Below are 12,918 nucleotides of genomic sequence, written 5' to 3'. Positions count from 1 at the left end.
CTGTGCAAAAAAAATCTAATCCACTTTGACCATCATAGTTGTTCTTGTTCTACAGTGCCATCTCTTAACTTTTTCTAGCAAATATGACATCCCAGAAGGTAGCTTCTTTTACCCATCCAGTGGCACCAGAGTTACTGCTTTGCTGTATCAAGAATTTATGGACAATCCAGGTGAAGTCAGCTTGCAGGGAGAGGATGAGACCCATACATCTCCTTTGCCCCAGCAGTCTTACACTATACCTGATCTCAGGTCTCAAATCAGACTGGCCATACTCTCTTAAATGAGCACAGCCAGCAACAACCCTAGGTTGATTCTATTTCCTATTTTCAGCACCTCCTATTCCATTGACCCCAGGGAGGTGGAAGGAGTAACCTATTTGTGCAACAGATTTCCTTTCTTCTGCAACTCTCTCCTGGCCTCAGTGCATACAGAGCAAAGCAGCAGTTTCATCAGGTCCTGATTTAAGTTGTTTGAAAATACCACCCACAAGCAACCCTGTGTCACTGCAGCTGTTAATACACGGTGTATTTTGATTGGTGTCAGTCAGAGGGAAGGGCTGGTAGAGGTGCTTGAGTGTAGCAGTGGTTCTAAGAAAAACTGCCTCGTGTAGGAAGTGGTTGATCATCCACAGCTAGAGCTCTAGCTAAGGCTTGGCAAACCATTCCTGATTCAAACTTGAAAAGTCTAGAAGATTCTCCAAAGACCAAAACGTATTCCAGGTCTTTTGATTTGCTTGGGTATATTTACCCTGTTGTTTTGTTGTTTTTTTTTTAAGAAAAAAATCCTGTGGGATGGTTTTAGGAGGAGCTGAAAATGACAGTGGTAGCATCAGTGCTGCTGAAGTATCCAGGTAACTGGAGATTGTGTGCAGCAGAGGCACAGGCACAATCCTCACTTGGTCTTGGGCCAGGTGTGTTTGCTGCTGCCCACAACAGATGTTCTGCAGGCTTTGCACTCATGATTGCATAAAGTATTCTGCCATGTTGTGTGTGTGTACATATATATATATGTGCTTATATATATATATAACCTACATATATGTAGGTTAATTACGATTTGTTTGTTTATTACCAGTCTTAGAAAAACCTTCAAAATGCCTTACATAGTCTGTGTGGATCTGAATTTTAATTGCTATAAATCTCAGTAAATAAGTTTACTTCCCTGCCTCGTTTTGTAGATCTTTGGAAACTATTTTTTTTTTAATACACAGAATGGTTTGGGTTGGAAGATACCGTAACAATCACCTAGTTCTAAACCCTATGCATGGGCAGGGACACTTCCCACTAGACCAGGTTGCTCAAAGACCCATCCAGCCTGGCCTTGAATGCTTCCAGGGATGAGACAGCCACAACTCTGAGCAACCTCTGCTAGTACCTCACCACCACCACAGCAAAGAATTTCCTGATGTCTAACCTAGATCTATCATTTTTTTGGTTTAAAGCCATTACCCCTTGTCCTGTCCCTACGTGCCCCTGTCAAAAGTCCTGCATCTTTCCTTTAGGCTCCCTTCAGGTACTAGAAGGTTGCTTTAAGGTGTCACTGGAGCCATCTCTCCTCCAGGTTGAACAACCCCAACTCTCTCAGCCTGTCTTCATAGGAGAGGTGCTTCAGCCCTCTGATCATCTTTGTGACCTCTTTCTGGACTCACTCCAACATCTCTATGTCCTTCTTGTGGTGGGAGCTCCATAACTGGACACAGTACTCCAGGTGGGATCTCACCAGAGAGGACTAGAGGGAGAGAATCACCTCCCTCCAACCTGCTGGCCATGCTTTTGATGCAGCCCAGGATGCAGCTGGCTTTTTGGGCTTCCAGGGCACATTGCTGGCTCATGTTGAGCTTCTGGGTTTCTTTTATGTCTTTATTGTTTATCCATACACAAACCAAATAATTGTTTTACCAGCATAGGTGTCACAAGAACTCAGTGACCCACCATCCACTCTCATGTAGGGTCCTGTAGTACTCCTGCCATCTTACACAAGAACCCCCTCTTTCCTTCTCTTGTTCCCAGGCATACTCCAGGGCCATCACAGGGAATAAGCCTGTTTCAGAAGCCCAAATGGAAAACCCTGCACATAATGGTGGTATGGATAACAAAAATTTTGTCCAGAGTTAGCAAATTAGGGTTTTTCACACCTCTTCAGCTCTGGCACCTCTAACCTTCCCAAATAATGTATCCCTCAGTTAGGAAGAGGTCAGCTTTTAGGTGTGAGGAAGAGGTCAGCCTTGAGGTGTGAGGAAGAGGTCAGCCTTGAGGTGTGACACAAAAGATCCCGGTGCAATCGTGGGTTTGGATGCTTGCTGCTGACTGTTCCAACAGTGCATCCTTGTCTGCACTTCGGGTGTTTGGTTTTTTCACCCGTGAGCTGCAGGTGTTGGTGGGCAGAGGTCAGTTCATGGATTTTCCACTAGAGGGAAGCCTTGCATCCAAAATATTTTCGTTGCGACGAAAAGGCTGCGGTGCTGTTTATTTTCATGCGTTTTTCTGGTTTTGGAGTTAAGAGTGTAGGAAAATGCCAATCTTGGTACTTAAAAGGCTGAATTAGACTCGTGTTTGTATAACCCAGAGGCATCGATTTCGGGATCTGAAGTTTTGAGAGTGTATTTGCATCGATTTACTTCATACCAGAGAAGATGGGGAAAGGAAATCTGAGCCCTCATTCTGGCTTTTTCAGAGATCCCACCTCACATGTGGGAAGTGTTGGGCAACCCAGTTCCTGCATTGGTCTCCTCAGGCTGTGTAAGAGAGGCAGAATGTATCAGACTTCAGGATTAGCCTTTGCTCCAGTTAAATTATCAGGGACTAAGTACAGTGTCTGTTCCCCACTCAGACTTTGCTGCTTAAAGATACTTCAAGTCTAGACAAAGTATTTTGAGAACGTGCTGCCAGCACTTAAAGAGGAGGCTTGGGTTTTGAGTGGTTCCTAGAGATATTTTAGGTATGCAATAAGGCAGGAGAAGGAAGTACATGGTATTTCCAGGACTGATTTTATATGATTAATGGACAAACTTGAATCAAATCAGGAAATGAGGACCATAACAGGAGCTCTCTTCCTGTTCCCTGTGCAGAGTGTCTAGCACAGAGCAGTCCTGAGTTCAAGACAAGGATTTGTACCAAACATAATGAACTCATACAACCCATCTATAAATGTCATCAAACTATACCTGCTTGAAGTCAGGCTCTGTAAATAGCAGTGCAAAAGATATCCAGGGATCCACAAAAGACATCAGGCACTGAAGGAGTCTTAACTGTCACTGGAGATGTTTAATCAGATTTTAGCTAATCCATGTTACCTTTGAAATGAGTTCAGAGAGTGCCTGAAGTTGGCAGAACTTTTATTTCTATTAATATCATTCCCTGCACATCTAAATGTCTTTCTAGGGTAATCCAACTCAATGGATAGAAAAAGTTAGATTTGCTATGTATAAATTTATTAATTTAGGATTTATAGGAAATATGAGGATTCATTTGCTCACAGGTTAGAGTGCTAATCCTAGTGGTTAGTTTAGGCACTGCAGAGCATCCAGATTTGAAGTGGTACAGAAATGTCACCAGGTACTTCACTGTTACTGCACTGTTCAGGACTGTGGCACTCAGCTTTGTGATTTGTGAACACCGAAGTATCATAGAATCATAGAATCATAGAATCATAGAATCATAGAATCATAGAATCATAGAATCATAGAATAGGCTGGGTTGGAAGGGACCTCAGAGATCATCGAGTCCAACCCTTGAACAACTACCGCCACAGTCACTAGACCATGGCACTGAGTGCCATATCGAGTCGCTTTTTAAATGTCTCCAGGGACGACAAGTCCACCACCTCCCCAGGCAGCCCGTTCCAATGTCTGATCACCCTTTCCGTGAAAAAATTCTTTCTAATATCCAATCTGAACTTCCCCCAGCACAATTTAAGACCATGCCCTCTTGTCTTATTGAGAGTTGCCTGGGAAAGGTGTTTCTCAAGGATCCAGAGGCAATGAATAAAAGAAAAACCAAACAGGCTGTAGAGACTTCAATGGCTGTCAGTCTTCTCTTTGGGAGCCTACAGCTTCACTAGAGACTTTTGCTTTTATTAATAAGGCAATTCTTTAAAAAATCAGGTTGGACAGCTTGCTGTCAGGGAACCCTTATATCCATTTCAAAGCTATGGGCACCACAGGATGCCAAACATCTAAAAATAGCTATGGCAATACTGGGAGCTGCAAGGCTGATTCCCTTTATGGCTTCTGATGTGCCACCTAGATGGTAGCAGGTTGTGCTGAATGATGCAGATCCACAGGATTTCTTGAGCATATCTGACCATTTGTTGCTAACAACTTTTTGTCTTCTCCCCACTGAACTTCTCTTCCAGCATCCCTGTTGCAGGCTCTGGCTCTTGCTGATCACTTCTGTGGACAGATTCAAACCAACAGCTTAGCAGGAACCTCACCTGGCAAATGTAGGTTGGTTATCTACCAATTACATGTAGATAGCCAGTGAAAAGATGGCAATGTCTAATAAAATACTTGAAGAACAGCCCTCCTCTGTCTGTATCAGGCTATGAATATTTTGTTCATAGGCTTCCATTCATAAAAGGTACAAATTCCTCTCAGTTACCTCCCAGTATAGGAAGTTTGGTTTTCTGGAAGAAACTGTGCCTCTTCTGGGTTTGTTCAGAGCCTAGCTATGGCCATGAATGGTTCTTTCCTAACAGAGAATCAGATAATCACAGATTATTTTTTATGGCTGGAAAAGACCTGTAAGATCACCAAGTCCAACTGTCAACTCAGAAAAAAACCACCATGCCCACTAGAGCATGGCCTGAAGTGCCACATCTACGGATTTTTTTAATACCTCCAGGGTTGGTGACTCCACCACCTCCCTGGGCAGCCTGTTCCAGTGTCTGCCTACTCTTTCAGTAAAGAAATTCTTCCTAATATCTAGTCTAAATGTTTCATGGACAATCTTACAATACCGATTACCTCTGAGGAGCAGAAACTAGGGAGCTGGAGAAATGGGGGAAATGGCAGCAACAAATAAAGCTCAAAAGAAAATTCCCTCAGCAGGATAAGCTGGATGTGCAGAGCTGGGGTTTTTAAGTATCTGCAGTGCTTTTCAGTGGTATTTTATGTTCAGTTTTTTTGTTTTTAACTGCTTTCCTCTGACTAGTTTCCCATGCAAATCCTCTGGTGTAGAAATACAATCAGTGCTGGGCAGCATGGGGTGGGCATTTCTGAAAGCCTGTTATTTATGAAATAAAAGTTGGAAATAGAAAACGAGCATATGGAAGAAGTTGCTGTCACAGATCCTCCCTCTGGCTGGGAGAATTAGAGCATGGTTTACTTAACTTTCATTTGTGAGGAAGACAGGGTGCTGCTATGGCTTGTCATAAAAATTATCTGAGGCTGAGAAAAATGGAAAAAAACCCAGGGCTTTTAATAATAATTCTTAAATTGAAATGCAGTTGTCTCAGAGGAAAGAGCCGGAAGCAGAACGTGATCACTGACTGTAACACTGATTCTTTTCTTCCCATCTACACACCCCCCCTCTGCAAACTCATAACAAGAGAGGCTCCAATGGACTAAAGCATGGTTATTTCCCAGCCATAAATATGCAAATCCCCATCCCTTAAAGACAAGGGATTTACTGGCTAGCCAAAGCTCCAGGATTACTGCTTTTATTCTACATTTGTATGGTGATCGGCTCAAAGGGGTCCCGCTCCATGATTGGCATTGCTGCAAAACAAATAAATGAAGAGCTCCACTTCTGCTCTAACACATGCAACCACATGCCTTCAGCAAACAAGTGGCCTTGGCTTCTCCTTTTGCCTCCTGCTGCCTCCAAGCCAACATAGAACTGGGCAGAGAACAAGACTTGATTTTTTTTTTCAACCTGCTTTGGTATCTCGCTTTAGTTGGGTGGATGGGAACAGCACCCTGCACCCTCACCATTCCTGTCCTCCCTTTTTGTGGCTGTCCTGATCCAAGTTACCTTGAGGTTGGTACTATACAAAAAAAACAAGATGTCTCTGAACCACAGAAAAACCAAAAGCATTGGTTTAGTCATACAAGGACAAGTGAATCCGACAAAATGGGAACCTGTGTATATTTTTAAAAAGAAAAATAAGACCCACCACAAAACCCAGAGGATATTCAGTGTTTCCAGGAAAACCTAATAGGAATTCTTCTTGGGAAAGGAACATTTTTCTTTCTTTGGATGTGGTTATTATGTTTTGGGCCAGGTATTTTAGCCACAAGTATATTTTATTATCATTGTAATTATTAATTATGCCAATTTAGAATCTGTATTTCTTGGCCAGGTTTAAGGGTCTGGAAACACACAGCCCCCAGACAATATTGGATGTGAAGTACAAGGTGGCTGAGACAAACAGGCTTACATGTCTGTGGTGCTGTGAAATACAATAATAGAAACAGTACAAAATGCTTTATTTTTAGAAGCAGCATTGATGTGAAATACATCTGCCTGAAGATTTCACTGCTTCTTATTTTACTTATGCAGGAGATGAATTAGGAGAGATGTCTTCTTATTAAAATACCTAGGAGCTCCATCATCAGTTTCACTTCGCAAGACTTGAAATTTGTTTCCAGTGTGGTTTGTGTGTCATGAAATAGTAGATTCTCAAGCCTTAAATTCCCATTATTTTACAGCATGTAATCATCCACTGTTGAGTCAACATTCCCTCTTCTCTGGACAAAATTACCATTTTTTGTAGTAGCACACTATCCAGCCATCTTAACTCCTCAATTTTTTGACAATTCACAGCAAAAGCACACAGAAAGCCACAACTGTTTCCTGTCTGGATTTGCAATGGTACAAGTTTCTCGAAGGAATAATAGTCTTCAAAGGGTTTGAAGCAAAACTGGCAGAAAAGTAGGCAATACAGCCCCTCCAGTTCATGGTCCAGCATTTTAACTTACATTAACCCTCCAATAGGTGGAGGTAGAAACAATGGTTTGCCTTGAATTAGAGCTCATGACCCAATGACACAGAAAATTGTTACATTGCATTCATTTATATTGGGTTTTTTGTGCATTTTTAAAGTTTCACGTTACCCCTTTTTAACTGATGTTTACTGCTACTGGACTCCTTTGGATTGCTTCAGCTGAGGGAGAACTTAATGGAAAGAAGAGCAAACTCTTTCCTTCACTCAGTCCTCTGCAGTCTCCTGTGCAATCTGCCCATGCAGAGGATCTGTGCACAGCCTTATTTTCCTGAAAACAGAGTCAAAAGGAGGCAATTTCTTCACTTCCAGTTGCCACACAGCAGCCCAGCTGCCAGGCTCTCTCCCCCTCCTGGCTTCTTGCCATGGTCCCTTCACTTACATTTCTCTTGCTGTCTTCTTGGCTTTTTGACCACTTCTTTCTGCTTGCTCTCCAGTTGCTTCTTGGCATTGCAGAAGAAGAACTACCAGATGACATCCATCTCCTTGAAAAAACACTTGTAACTGCTTTCAAGCAGTGTTTCTGGTGGTTTCTCCAACATCTGAAATGATCTCACTCTAAATAGGTGCTTCTTATAGCTCTCCATTACCACTATATCATCATCTATTGCCTATATACTACGTGGTCAGTGTGTGCTCTCTGCAGTTGGATTCTGAGGATTTTCTGAGGGATGTGAACTTTAGCTGTGAACCCAAGACTGAAGGTTCTCCAAAACCTGGCTGGAATATACATTATGGGCCAATATCTCTTAAGTTGGTTTTATAATGCACCCCATTCAGTTTTCTTTGCTCCTAGAAATTTTGTTTTCAGGATTGTCACAAGTGTTTTGTACCAGCAATACAAAAATAGGTATGCTTGGAAAAAAATAGTGACTGATGAGGAAAAGAAGAGAAGGCCTTGTCATGCAGCTTGATATTAGAAATATTTCTGTAAATGTCACCAGGAATTAGTTTGTCAGCAGTTGTCTCTTTTGACACAAACAGCTAAAATTTAGCTTTAGGACCAATATTAGGCAGAGGGTACTTTCCTGAGTAGGGAAGAATCAAACAAGCAGAGACCATCTTCAATGTTCTCAGGTCCAAGACTTTGGTTGGGACCTGTAAGTCTCCTGCAGAGCTGCAATATATTATGGGGCTGATCTTCCAGTTCAGTTTCCTCTGAAACAGAAGTCAGGTCATGTATAGGAAAAATGCTTAGAAACTGAAAATAATCAGAAGGCAGCTGGGGACAAGAGCAGATCTGCATCAAAATTACTGAAACTTCCTTGTATTGTATTTACTCACTGCCATCCCTCTCCTTACCTGAACTCCTCTCCCTTTCCCATGCAATTCTCAGCCAAAGTCCCTTCACCCAGAACTTTCAAATTCTTGAGCTATTTTGCATATCTCTCTGCTGTGGACAGAAGCTCAAACCAACCTCTTCCTTCCAGTGCTGTAAATACAGGTTACAATTACACTTACCAGTTTCCATGGCTTTTAATCCAGCTGCAACTCTAAAAATAGTGATTACATCAAAACTGCTATAAACGTGTTTGAGAGTAAACAACGTATTTAAATATACATAAAAGTGCAAGAGATTCTGCCTCACATGCTGAAAAACAGAGGAAGAGAAAACTGCAAGGCTGTTTGCTGTTCATGCTTCGGATGATGTTAATGTTAATTAAATTGACATTAATTAATGTCAAACGTTAATTTGACAATCAGAAGATTTAGAAGGGTAATGGGTAGGAGCAAGGGAGTTTAGGTTTTTGCAGAATTCAGCAGGAAGATGTATTCTTTGCTCACAAGGCCACAAGCAGAGGGGGCAGTGAGCTGCTCTGGGGGTTTGCATCCACCATGAGTCGGTCAGAGGGAGAGAGAAATACAAAAGGAATTGTGTCAGTTTGCAGCAAATCCAGGTTCAGATTAGGTTGGCAGAGAAAATGTTGGGAGTGGAGGAAGGAAACTCCTGTGGAAGAGCTCTGGGAAAAGATGAGGGGCGTGGGCTGGCAGTTTTTCAAAATTAATTATATGGCTGTAAGTCACACACTTCCCACTGGTGTCGTGGGTTGAGCTACAGGTCTCAGACTTGTGTTTAGCCTGGCTGGCAGCAAATACAGGTTGTTAATGCCTCTGGTGTAGGTAGCCTGTGTAAAACACATGATACATCTCAGCCAAGTTTTAATTAGGCAGCTGTCCTCATTAGAGAACGAGTTTAGCAATTCACTCCCATAAGCAATTCCTCCTGCAGTGTGAAGGATAAAATAGACCAGAGTGTTTCCCACTGCCTCACCCTTCAGAAGAGCATCCATCCCAAGGGCAGGGCTGGATAGACTGAAGAGGGAGACAAGTTATACCAATGATGTTTGGTCTATTCCTGCTCTGTGGCTCAGGGAGCATGTGTCAGTCTGGCTGGCACCTGTGCTTTTTCATATTCTGGCAGTTTTCATTTTTCTCCTCTACAGCTGTCTAAGCATTCGGTTTTCCTTCAGCTAGAGGTTTGGTCATGGTGGGCTTCTGCTTGTCATTCCCAGGTTTTAAATGGAATCTCTGCTTTAACCAATTGGTATTGTTGCTTTTGTAAAGGATTACTCTTTTCACAGACCAAAAACACATGAAGAGACTCATGGAAATCACATGTTCAAAAGAACAGGTTGTTCCCATGGGCAGGGCTCTAGCTCTCTGACTTTTCTCTAGAAAAGAGATGACAGGGTGAGATTTCACAAGACATCCATCTCTCTGCTTTAACTGTGGGAACATGATGCTTACTCAACCGGATTGACATTTTGGGGTACTCTTGATCTTTGAAGAGGTGAAAAGAAATGCAGAAATGGCTGAAAAGTTCTGGTCTTATCAATCATATGTGCAGAATTTTAACCTACTTTGAGTAACTTTGCCTTTCATTTTTTCCTCTCTTGTATGAATGCCTCAGAAGTTGTTCATGGATCTGTAAGCACCTCTGGGCAATGGTTTGAAAACCACTAGATTGGTCAACCTGCAGCACCAATGCCTGTGTAAACCAGTCCTAGGTTTACACAAGGTAGCAAGACAAGGTTTTGTGTCCCAGGATCTGTCCATGTTTCTCTCAGGATATTAGTACCCTGTCAGCCTTGCAAGCTGGCAACATCAGAATACCTGCTCATGTTTTAAAAGTCTTTCCCTGAAGCATATTTCCAGGAGGGATTTGTTCATTTAAATAGCTACGTGGCTCACAAGTTTGTGAGGTTAAGAATGCAGTAGGAAACCACTGTAAACATTGCATCATCAGCTGAGGAGGATCTGGAGACACTGTGTCGATGGTCAAGAAGAAATTTACTTTAAATACACCTTGGATGGCTGCCTAGAAGAAGGGAGGGATTCAGCAGCTGAGGTTTGCATTACGAGTTGAGTTGGATGTTTCCACTGATAAACTGAAGCAGCCCAACACGTCAGCCCTCAGTGTTTCAGGGCATCATGCTTAAAAGTGACCTCTTCATGTCACCAGCCATGGGCTTCTCCTGTTGGAGAAGTGCCAAAAATGCACCTGATTCAGTAGGAGAGTGTTGGGGTGCTTCAAGTATATTTAGGGACGTGCACGGCCATATGGTCTATAACAGAGAACTGGTATAGGAGCAACAGCCAATCTTCATTTCCTCATGTATAATCTGGTGGTTTATGTAGAAGATTAAAATTCACCAGCTGCATCTCAGCTGCATTTAATAGAATCACAGGGTGCTTAGGAGAAAGAAGGAGCTGCAGTAGGACACGTGTATGTACTGGAAGAAATGTTAGGAGACTTGCCTAGGGAGTGGTAAACATAACCAAGGATTTTTAAGCACAGGTTTTCTTAAAAAAAAAATTCCCAAACATGTGTCTGGAAAGAAGGAAAGTTTATGGAGTAACTTCATCAGTCTGCCTAGAAGTTATTTTGAAAATGGTAAATTTGAGTGTAAAATATTAATGTAAGGGAAGGCTAGAGATAAACCCTTGTGTCACTACAAGGAAACACTTGTTCTCTTCCCCAATCCACCTCCCCATCTCCTCTCTCCTCTAGAGCTCAGCTCTGGAGCTCACCTACTTGAGTTGTGCCCATTCAGCTGAGTCCAGCAGAGAACTGCTGACTTTCCTGCTGGGTTAGTTTTCTGCTGTTCCGATGTGTTGAAACTGGCTCAGCAGAAGAGGAGACAAACCTGCTACAAAAGACTTGCAGAAGGTGTAGGCCAGGAGTAAGGGAAAGAAATAGGACAGGTGGCAGCAAGGCCTCTGCACAGCTCAGGACACAGTTTCATGTGCTACATGATCTGAGGCCCTGTCCCAGGCAGCTCTGAGATTTCTTTACCACCTTCAGGAGAAATAATATGGAGAGTACAGGATGACTTTTAGCCTTTCATTATTTTACCTGTATTCCTCACAAAACAAATAGATTCAAGCCTGATCTAGAACATCTTTTGCCCCTAAGACGTGTCTTGCTGTATAACCAAATAACCAGTGCCTGGTGGGGATGTGTGTGGACATTAGGGCTGATCATATGTATAGGTGATTGGGTAAAAGAGAATTGACATCAGCTGTGGGACAAGGTCCTTTGTCTTTTGGGGCAGTGTATTCCACCTGTCACATATTTGACAGTTCTCATTTCTACCTTGTGCCCATTGTTGTTCATCCTGCTCGTGATCTTTACGTCATACCCTCGTATCATCTTGTTCCCTACTTTTTAACTTTGCTCTCCATCTGTGTCACTATGGTCTTCAAAAAGGATTGTTTGTAGCCACTTTTAATAGCAGAAAGAAAAACAGAGGAAGACCATAAGAACGGGGGAAGCTGAAGAATAAATAACGATTGAACTTCAACACGAGAACTTCTTTTGATCCTCTTGAAAAATAAATAAACGCATCCATATCAGCCAGTAAGGAGAGGTGAACAAATCTGTTAGATACAGACGGTTTATTGTCTAGACAGAATATTGTTTTTCTCATTTTGTATCTTGCAGGAGCAATGACAACATGTCTCAAGATGCCAAGAAGTTTCAGAGAGGTTTTTTTCTTCCCTCTCCCCATCCTCGACTCCTCTGTTTAACTCCTAAGTATTCTCATCAACACACGAATGTAATCATAGCTCCTGATGCATATGCATGGAATAGCACCTCATGTCTGTTTTCAGCATGACTGGCTGAAACTAAATGTGACAGTCTTCCTCAATGGGTATTTAACAGAACCAGTATTTTAGCTGCTCAGACAGCTTTTATTAAAAAAGCTGTAGGAGGCAGGGCAAGAGCAATATTCAGTAGCTGTGGCATGTATAAACATCAGGTTAACCTGACTTCAGGACAAGTGCTAATATTTTTCTCCTAAGAAAGGGGAAAGCTCTCCACTGAAGAATGCCCTCGGGTCACCCTCTGTGAGGAATGGTCCCAGTTTCCCTCTCGTGTCTGTGTTCACAGCTCTCACAGATCCAGCTGAGCAACAGCCACAGGCAGATGCCATCAATGGTGATGGGGAAGGGTCTCCCAGCAGTGGCTGAAGCAGCGTGGCCACCACATACAAAGCCACAGCCTCACTGCAAGCGTCCCTCAAGCAGCTCAAGGGCTGCCTCTCCGTGCTGCTCCCTGCCCATGGTGGCTTCGCAGCCACAAGGCTGAGCAGGGACAACCAGCCCTGTGTTTTGGTGAGATTCCCTCCCTGCAGCTGGCCCTGGTACTCGCTGTACCCTCCACCCGGCACCGAGCCAGTGCAGACACCCCCTCCTGGACCACAAACACTTGGGATTAGCAAACCAAAATCCGACAGGAAAAAGATGCGATGAGGGGAGGTGACGTTCCGAGGACGAGGGGCGATCCTCTACACTTGTGGTAGCGGTGAAATGTTGAAGGGACTCAACCTGTCGGCAAGCCCCAGCCTCCGGCCAAGCATCCCTGCGGGTTTGCTGGCCCTGCCTCTCACCCGCACCTGCACCGCCCGGCCGGGCCCCCGCGGCGGGCAGGGCAGGGCAGGGCAGGGCCGAGCCGAGCCGGGCCGGGCCGGG

The sequence above is a fragment of the Heliangelus exortis genome, chromosome 1 (genome assembly GCF_036169615.1).
Source record: "Heliangelus exortis chromosome 1, bHelExo1.hap1, whole genome shotgun sequence".
Lineage (NCBI taxonomy): Eukaryota > Metazoa > Chordata > Aves > Apodiformes > Trochilidae > Heliangelus > Heliangelus exortis.
Note: the sequence above shows the minus strand (reverse complement) of the source record.